At 42.7% G+C, this 9512-nt stretch overlaps 1 pseudogene; it reads left to right on the forward strand.

Annotated features, from left to right (window-relative positions):
- The first annotated feature begins 5226 nt into the window (after positions 1–5226).
- LOC129405536 (craniofacial development protein 2-like) lies at positions 5227–6545 on the forward strand (annotated as a pseudogene).
- The last annotated feature ends 2967 nt before the right edge of the window (positions 6546–9512 follow it).

The following is a 9512-nucleotide window of genomic DNA, read 5'->3' on the forward strand; positions in this document are numbered from 1 at the left end:
AAGTTATTCATAGTAAAGTTTTAGGCAGACAATGTTCCAGTCCCAATCCCATCACTGGTGTTAGCTTCCCTCCACCAATGTTTCCAGGTTCCCTCTGCACCCAGCCTGTCTCCTTGACAGGCACATTTTGAAGTTAGGTTCTGGTAGTTTGGATCTTTTTTTGTTTGTTTTTGAGTAACAGTGGGTGATCCTTAGGGGTTGCTCCTGGCTCTTTACTCCTGATTCACTCCTGATGGTGCTCAGGGGACCATAAGGGATACTAGGGATCAAATGCAGGTCAGCTTCATGCAAGGCAAACACCTGGCCTGCTGTACTGTCACTCTGGTCCTGTTATTTGGATCTTATGCGGCACTATGGTTTAGATAGGTACATATTTATATATCTCTATACCACTAATGTGCCCAAGACCCTTGCCCCTTTCCTCTCTATCCACCTCTTATTATACTCCTTGATTTCTTTCCTTCCTTGTCCTCATTTCTATAATCTAGGGTCAAGAGTAATCTAGGAACTCTGGTATATTTACACAATGGAATACTACATAGTCGTCAGAAAACATGAAGTCTTGAAATTTGCATATAAGTGGATCAACATGGAAAGTATCATGCTGAGTGAAATGAGTCAGAAAGAAAGAGACAGACATAGAAAGATTGCACTCATATGTGGAATATAAAGTAGCTGAGAGATACAAGCTCACAATGTTGCGATTTCTGGCAGATATTTCTCTGGACTTACTTAGTAAAATACTGAAATACAGAAATCCAAAAGTGTGCGGCTGCTAGAGCGGCCTCCTGACCTCATATCTCTTCACTCTCAGCAATGGAAAACAAATTACCAAATGCTTTCTTTTCAGCAGGTTGACTTTAGGGGGGAGAAACTCCAAATCAATGATAGTGAATTTTTTGTTGAAATATTGAATGTAATCAAAGTAAATTGAAATTTACCAGTTACACATGCGGAGTGGGGGGCTGGGGAGGTGGGGGGAAGGGGGGAGGTATACCATGATTCTTGGTGGTGGAATATGTGCACTGGTGAAGGGATGGGTGTTTGAGCATTGTATAACTGAGACTTAAACCTGAAACTTTTGTAACTTTCCACAAGATGATTCAATAAAAAAAATAAATTAAAAAAATAAAAATTAAAAAAAAAAGAGTAATCTAGGTACACCCCCCTCCTCCAACTTGGATATCTTGCCTTTCTTCATGCTGTTTTTCTATATATACCATAGGTAAGAGAGATCATCAGGTATTTGTCCTTCTTCAGATTTCACTTTACACATTTAACATGATAATATCGGGGCTGGAGCAATAGCACAGCGGGTAGGGCATTTGCCTTGCACGCAGCCCACCCGGGTTCAATTCCCAGCATCCCATATGGTCCCCTGAACATTGCAAGGAGCAACTCCTGAGTGCAGAGCCAGGAGTAACCCTTGTGCATTGCCAGGTGTGACCCAAAAAGAAAAAAAACCATGACAGATATCCTTCAGTTCCATCCAAGTTGCTGAGAATTGGATGATTTCTTCATTCATTGCAGCAGCATAGTAAGCCCTTCCACTTAGGGCCAGAGAGATAGTCCAGAGGCTAGGGTGTATGTTTTGTACCTGCTGACTTGGATTTGATCCCTAGAGCCCCATCTGGTCCCCGAGTGCAGAGTCAAGAGTAAGCCCTGAACACCATCAGGTATGATCCTAAAACAAAGCAAAAAAATCACCAAAACAAAAACCAAGCCAAACCAGAAAAACTCAATCCACTCCTATTTAATTCTTTTAAAAATATCCTCCATTTCTCTCTGTGTTTATGCATTTCAGTAAATCCTGAAACATATTCTTGATAATTTTTTCACAATCTTTATCTGCTAATTTTTCCTACTAGTGCTCATCCTGTTTTTATTTTTTTTCCCCTCCTCATTTTGAATCACAATAATGATAAGAATGACCATGAATTTCTTGCCAGTAAATGCAAAACAGAAGCCAATTTTTGGAGTTGGGGGAGGATTTGAGCCACATCTGGCCAAGTTCAGGGCCTCTGGTGGTGCTCTTGGAACTGTTTGTGATATCAGGGATTTGAACTGGAGTTGACAGGATGCAATAAAATGTCTTATCTCCTGTATTGTCTCTCTATCCCCAGCTAAACAGTATCTTTAGATGAAAAAAGAAAAGTATCAGTCATATCCAGAGTTCAGAAAATATGTATTTCAACAATAAAGGAGAAATAAACACTTTTCCAGGCAAAGAAATAGTCACACAATTTGCCACCAAGAGACCTGAAATGCTAAATGCTGTTCTTTTTAAAACTGTTTCAAAAATTTATTTTATTAAAACACCATTATTTACACAGTTGTTTACAATACAGTTACTTTAGGTATGCAATGTTCCAATATTAGTCCCACCACCCATATGACATTCCCTCCTCCATTGTCCCAAGTTTCCCTCCCATCCCCTAGGGTGTCCCCTTAGCAGGCACATAAATTTTACTTTATATTTCAGCTAAACTATAAGTAAATAGGAGAACATGTTTAGTACTTGGGATACAACAGATTTCTTAGAAAAACTGGGATAAAGCTCTTGCAGGAAAACTGAAATTCAGGACTTCTGATGACATCGTTCCAAATGAGAGACCAGGAATTCTCAAGATACATTTCATGCCTTTCTACATTTCATGAGTTGGATATTTGTAAAAGAAAGAGTGATGCTGGAGAGATAGTACAGGGGCTAAGGTATTTACCTTGCATCCTACCAAGGTATCCATTCTACCTTGCATCTGAATCCCCAGTTCCACGTATTGTCTCTCAATAACTGCCAGGAGTAATTCCTTTTTTAAAAAATTAATATGTAAATGCAAGTTTTTGTTCACACTAATTTAGTACATTCAATATTCAAACACCAATTTCACCACCATTACATCTTGCCATCACCATTATTTAGAATTTTTCCAACCACTCCAATAGCAGGATCTAAATAATTGATTTTGTCCGGCTTGTTATGAATAATTCTCTAAAAATGATGAAGAAAGTTTTCCTTAGAAGAGTGTGAGGATTGTTGCTTTTCACCCTGGAACCATTGAGCCCTTGTACAAGAGATTATTAACATGTTAAAGGTTGAGTTTTGTGTGTTAATATATTTTTTAATTGAAATCAACTGTCTTCTACCTTACATCCTACCCAATGTGTGCTACTCCTGGTAAATCAGTGATATAATATATGAGATGTCTCATTCAGAGCCATGCACTCCAAGAATTCTAAAGTATTAAATAAGGTGTTGTAGCTTGAGTTAGATTTTTAACTGGATGGTGGCTTTGGGATCTGAGGCATCTCTGCAGCTTGTTGATCTCTTCTGAGATTTATCTGTGAGTCTCATTATAACATTTTTTAATTATATGTGAAATATTTCGGGATGGAGCGATAGCACAGCGGTTGGGCATTCGCCTTTCACACAGCAGACCTGTGTTCAATTCCTCCGCCCCTCTCGGAGAGCTCGGCAAGCTACTGAGAGTATCGCGCCCGCACAGCAGAGCCTGGCAAGCTACCAGTGCGTATTGGATATGCCAAAAACAGTAACAACAAGTCTCACAATGGAGACATTACTGGTGCCTGCTCGAGCAAATCGATGAGCAACACTAGGTCAGATCCATCTGGACAAGCCAGATCAGACTGCCCTATAATGGTCCTTAGTTTTAGTGTACCTGCAAATTCCCCTTTGTCATGTAAAATGGGTCCCCTTTGGACATTTGGAAGCCATTATTTTGCCTAGTACTTGTGTAAATATTAATGTTGACATAGCTGAGGTGTCTACCAGACAATTTCACGTAGACATTCATCAAAATAGATTTATAAATAGGACCATATACAGGTTTCAAATATGCTGACAAATCTTTGCTGGAGTGATAGTACATCAAATAGGGTCCTTATCTTGCACGTGGTCAACCCAGGTTCTGTCCCCAGCACGCCATATGATTCCTCAGCCCCACCAAGAAGCCTTGAACACCACTAGGTGTGCTGCTCACCCCCAAAAATGTTTCAGTAATATAAAATGATTAAACTCATGGAATATGTCCTCTGACTACAAGGAAGAAAGGCAAGGATCAATGATAGACAATGATAGAAAGATTTGAAAGTAACAAGGGAAATCAGAACTCTTTTTTCACTAAATCACAATGAAAACAAAATTTGTGACTTGCAACTAATGTAGTGCTCTGTGGGGATCTAGAATGTTCAGCCTTTATATTTAAAAAGACGAAAGTCCTAAAAATAAGAAGAGCAAATGAAAAACTGTTGGTGCCCAACCAGATCATGAAGATGAATCCTTGGACGCTACCCTGCAAGTAGGAAGCAGAACCAGGACCCCACATTGCACTAAGTGGGCGAGCCTAAGCTTGTGAGTCTATCCCATTGATGTGGAAAAGGCCAAACCAACCCTCTGTGGCCAGCAAGTTCCCGCAGCACAAAGAAGCAGTTTCCCTTCTCACATATCTCAGACCTAGCTCACCTTTAGATGGAAACATCCTCTCCTATTTATCACAGACCCCAGGTGTGAGGAAGTCATGACCTATGGATCCTAGTGCTAGATGGTGCTTTCTTCCTGGGAAATTGTAACTGACCATGTTTTCCTTCCTGTAACTGATCATGGCTGTTTTTTTTTTAATTTTATTGAATCTTGGGGCTGGAGCGATAGCACAGCAGGTAGGGCGTTTGCCTCACACGTGGCCAACCCGGGTTCGATTCCCAGCATCCCATATGGTCCCCTGAGCACCGCCAGAGGTAATTCCTGAGTGCAGAGCCAGGAATGACCCCTGTGCGTCGCCGGGTGTGACCCAAAAAGCAAAAAGAAAAAAAATTTATTGAATCACCATGAGATAGTTACAAGCTTTCATGTTTGTGTTACAATCACAAAATTATCAAACTCCTATCCCTCCACCAGTACAGCATTCCCCACCACCAATATCCCCGGTATACCCCCCCTTTCCCATCTTCCCATTGCCTCCATGGAAGACAATTTTCCCCATACTCTCTCTCTACTTTTGGACACTATGATTTGCAACACAGATACTGAGAGGTCCCTGAGATTTTTTCAGCCTCTTCTTGCTCATCTTTCTTAATGCTGCCATATTGGGGGCTCTTTCAGTGTCAGGTGATTGAGGCTGATTGTTGTTACTGTTGTTGGCATATCGAATACGCCACGGGTAGCTTGCTAGGCTCTGCCTAACTAGGCTGCCAAAATGAAGAAAGATTAAAATGATTGTCTGTACTTTCAATGCACATACGCTGGCATCAGAAGCATCCATCGAGGACCTGAGGGTGCAAGTGCAGAAGATCAAGTACGACATCATTGGTCTGACCGAAACGAGAAGACATCAATCACATCATGCCATTTTCAACACTGGAGAAGAATTGTTCCTCGGAACATGTGACAACAGAGACATCAGTGACATTGGTGTTCTTGTCAACACGAACTTGCCATGAGCATCGATTCATTCGAATCCCTAACAACCCAAATTGGACGATTACGCTTGAATAGATGTAGCTCACTGCCTCCAGTTTCTATCTTCATCGTCTATGCACCAACTTCCAACTACGATGAAGAAGAAATTGAGAGGTTCTACATGGAACTGGAGAAGTTCTATAAAGAAGACCACACCTTCTATAAGATCACTGTTGGTGATTTTAATGCCAAGATAGGCCCAAGAAGGTCGCCCGAAGAACTCCACATTTGGACCCATGGCATAGAATGAAATGATCAGGGTGAGAGACTGTCTGAATTCATCATGTCGACCAAAACCATCCCTGGTAACTCACAGTTCCAGAAGGCCAAATCTAAACGCTTGACATGGGAGTCTCCCGGTGGACAGTTCCACAATGAAATTGACCACATCATATTCAATCGAAGGTTTTGCCTGACCAATGTTGCTGTTGTCCCAAGATTCCAAATGGGATTGGACCACCGTCTCCTTCGTGCAAAATTCTACTTCACAGAGCGGGGAGAAAGGTCTGCAAAATTTAAGTCTAAGAAGGCAACTACCAGAATGACCACCACCTGGGAGCTCTTTGACACTATTGCAGCAACGTGGGAAGATGCTGTCCTTGACAATATTGAGGAGGAATACGATTGACTGGTCCAGCACCTCCATGACTGTGCAAAGAATGCCAAGAGTTAGAAAGCCACAAACAGACGCCTGTCTTCGGAAACTGTTGAGCTCATTCATCAGCGTGGTTTGGCGTGAGCCTCAGGCAACCACAAGCTAACATCCAAGCTCGCAAAGCTGTGCAGAGCTGTGATAAAGGAAGACCTCAAAGAGAGAAGAGCAGCAGTGTTGACCGATGCGGCAGAAGCTGGGAAAAGTATTCGCAACCCTCGCCTGTCCTTCGCCATCTACAAGACCAAGATGACTGCCCTCTGACGTCCCGATGGATCTATCACACCTTCCAGAAAGGCAATGGAGAGGATTATTCACGACTTCTACTCGGATCTCTTTGACAGCCATGTCCACCTGCCCACATACCAAATTCCGCAGGATGGATATGTCATTCCCAACGTTCTCCCTTCTGAAATCTGACATGCCATTTCATTGGTAAAGACATGTACAGCAGCCCCAAACACCTGAAGAATCTGCTGCCAGTACATCAATACACTGGCTTGGCTCTTGCTGCCTGTCTCAGTGGAAAAACAGTAGGACCCTTCTGTCGTACAAGAAGGGAGACATCCACAACATTGGCAACTATCGCCCAATCTGTCTGCTGTCTGTCGTCTACAAGTTGTTCACTCGAGTCATCCTGAATAGAATAGGCAGAACACTAGATGAAGGACAACCATGCGAGCAAGCCAGGTTCCGAAGGGGATTCAGCATGATAGACCATATCCATACAGTGACCAAACTCACTGAGGTTTCTCGAGAGTTCAAAATGCCTCTCTGTCTAACGTTCATCGACTTAAGGAAGGCCTTCGATTCTGTGAGACTGAAGTGGTCATCGAAGTCCTAGCCAAACAGGGCATTCAAACTCAGTATATCAAAATCCTCTGCGAGCTGTATTGTGTATTCACCACCAGGATCTCACCATTCTACAAGGAAGTGCATTGATGTAAAGAGAAGGGTGCGGCAGGGTGATACCATATCACCGAAACTCTTCAGTGCCACCCTCGAGAACATCATGTGACAACTGGAATGGGAAGGAATGGGAGTGAAGATAGATGGTCAGCAATTACTCCACCTCTGCTCCGCTGATGACATTGTTCTCATAACACCAAACATTAGCCAAGCGGCACAAATGCTGGCCGACTTCGACCATGAGTGTGGAAAGGTCGGATTGCAGCTGAATCTCAAGACGATGCTCATGAAAAACGAACTAGTCCCTGCAGCTCCATTTGCTCTCAATGGAACGAACATCTCCGAATGCAGCAGCTATGTGTACCTGGGTCGAGAAATCAACATGAGGAACAACTTGGCGCCAGAACTGTGCAGGAGGAAGAGAGCAGCGTGGAATGCCTTCAAGAGAGTCGAAGAAGTGGTTAAGAGGATGAAGAACCTCCAACTCTGGGCACATGTTTTCGATTCCACCGTTCTTCCTGCACTAACATACGCCTCAGAGACCTGGGCCCTACGCAAACAGGATGAGAACGCTATTCGGGTATCCCAAAGAGGAATCGAAAGAGCTATGCTAGGAGTATCACATCTCACACAAGTGAGAGAAGGAATCCGGAATTCTGACCTCCATTGATGGTCAAGAATCAGGGACGCTGTCTCATTTGCCAAGGCATCAAAAATCAGATGGTCATGTAATGCGATTCAGAGACAACTGCTGGACTAGAGCTGTTACCAACTGGATTCCATGGGACGTCAGACCGCATGGCTGTCCACCAACGAGATGGTCAGATTTCTTTGTCAAATCCCTGAATGAACGATTTGAGCCTCTTCTTGTTCCTGGAGCAAGCAGATATCACTGGGCTGCACTAGCACACAACAAGGACAAATGGAGACGTTACTGGTGCCCGCTCAAGGAAATCGAAGATCAACGGGATGACAATTGATACAAGTGATACTGAGAGGTTATCATATTTGGTCTATTATCTACTTTCAACACACATCTCCCATCCCTACCGATTTCTCCAGCCATCATTTTCTTAGTGATCCCTTCTCTATTCCAGCTGCCTTCTCCCCTCCGCTCATGAGGCAGGTTTTCAGCTATGGAGAAATCTTCCTGAACCTTATATCTATTGTCCTTGGGTGTCAGCCTCATGTTATGTTGTTTTATACTCCACAAATGAGTGCAGTCTTTCTATGTCTAACCCTCTCTTTCTGACTCATTTCACTTAGCATGATACTCTCCATATCTATCCATTTATAAGGAAATTTCATGACTTCATCTCTCCTAACAGTTGCATAGTATTCAATTGTGCATGTGTAACAAAGTTTCTTTAACCAGACATCTGTTCTAGGGCACTTGGGTTGTTTCCAGATTTTGGCTATTGTGAACAGTGCTGCAATGAACATATAGGGACAGATGTCATTTCTACTGTGCTTTTTTGTATCCTCAGGATATATTACCAGAAGTGGTATTGTGGGGTCATATTCTTTCATGGATATTGTAGCTGTTTGCCTTGTAAGCAGGACAAAACAATGTATACTTTGATACTTGCTCATCCTGTACCTCCGTTCCTTGTTTTGATTCTTCCCACTCTGTTGAATTTAATTGGATGTATTTACAATAAAACAGCAAATAAAAGGAGGCTGAGAAGGCTGCTCTTGGTCACAAGATCTGAGTGAGTCCTGTGATCCTCCGTGAAAATAATTTTTCTCTTGTTTCTTATCTCAGCGCCTCAGACTGCCTAACCTGAACGTTCGTACCACACAAACTTAGGTAGAAAAAGGGGAAAATGAGGTAAATGAGGATGTAAGTAAAATAGAAATGGACAAAAAATAGAGAAAAATAATGACACCAAAAATTGATTGTTAAAAAATATCCTAAAAATGAGCAAATCCGTAGACTGATTTAAATAAAACAATGAACAAAAGAAGCAATCACCACACAGCCTAGACTTTAAAAGGCTGATAGGAAAATATAAAAACTTTATGTCAATATCACTGGCAACACATTTGAAGAGTATGCATGCTTTCTTCTTTCTTGGGGAGATCCACATCCATTGGTGCTTAGGGCTTACACCAGCGGTAGCTGGGATCCAACCAGGGTTCCTGCAGATAAAGAAAACTATTCAGTCATTTCAGGCTTTTCCCTGGGCCCCTGGAGATACTCCTTGTACTAGAATTTATTTCCTGCTGCTGCTAAGTTGACTGGCTGCTAAGGGACTGTAGTGGTAGCACAGCAGGAAGCACAGCTCTCTGTCCCTCTCGGAGAGCCCGAGCCCGGCTACCGGCTACCGAGAGTATCCTGCCCCCACTGCAGAGCCTGGCAAGCTACCTGTGGTGTATTCTATATGCCAAAAACAGTAACAAGTCTCACAATGGAGACTGTTACTGATGCCCGCTCAAGCAAATCGATGAACAATGGGACGACAGTGCTACAGTGCT

This window comes from Sorex araneus, chromosome 6, assembly GCF_027595985.1.
Source record: "Sorex araneus isolate mSorAra2 chromosome 6, mSorAra2.pri, whole genome shotgun sequence".
In the NCBI taxonomy this organism is placed as follows: Eukaryota; Metazoa; Chordata; class Mammalia; order Eulipotyphla; family Soricidae; genus Sorex; species Sorex araneus.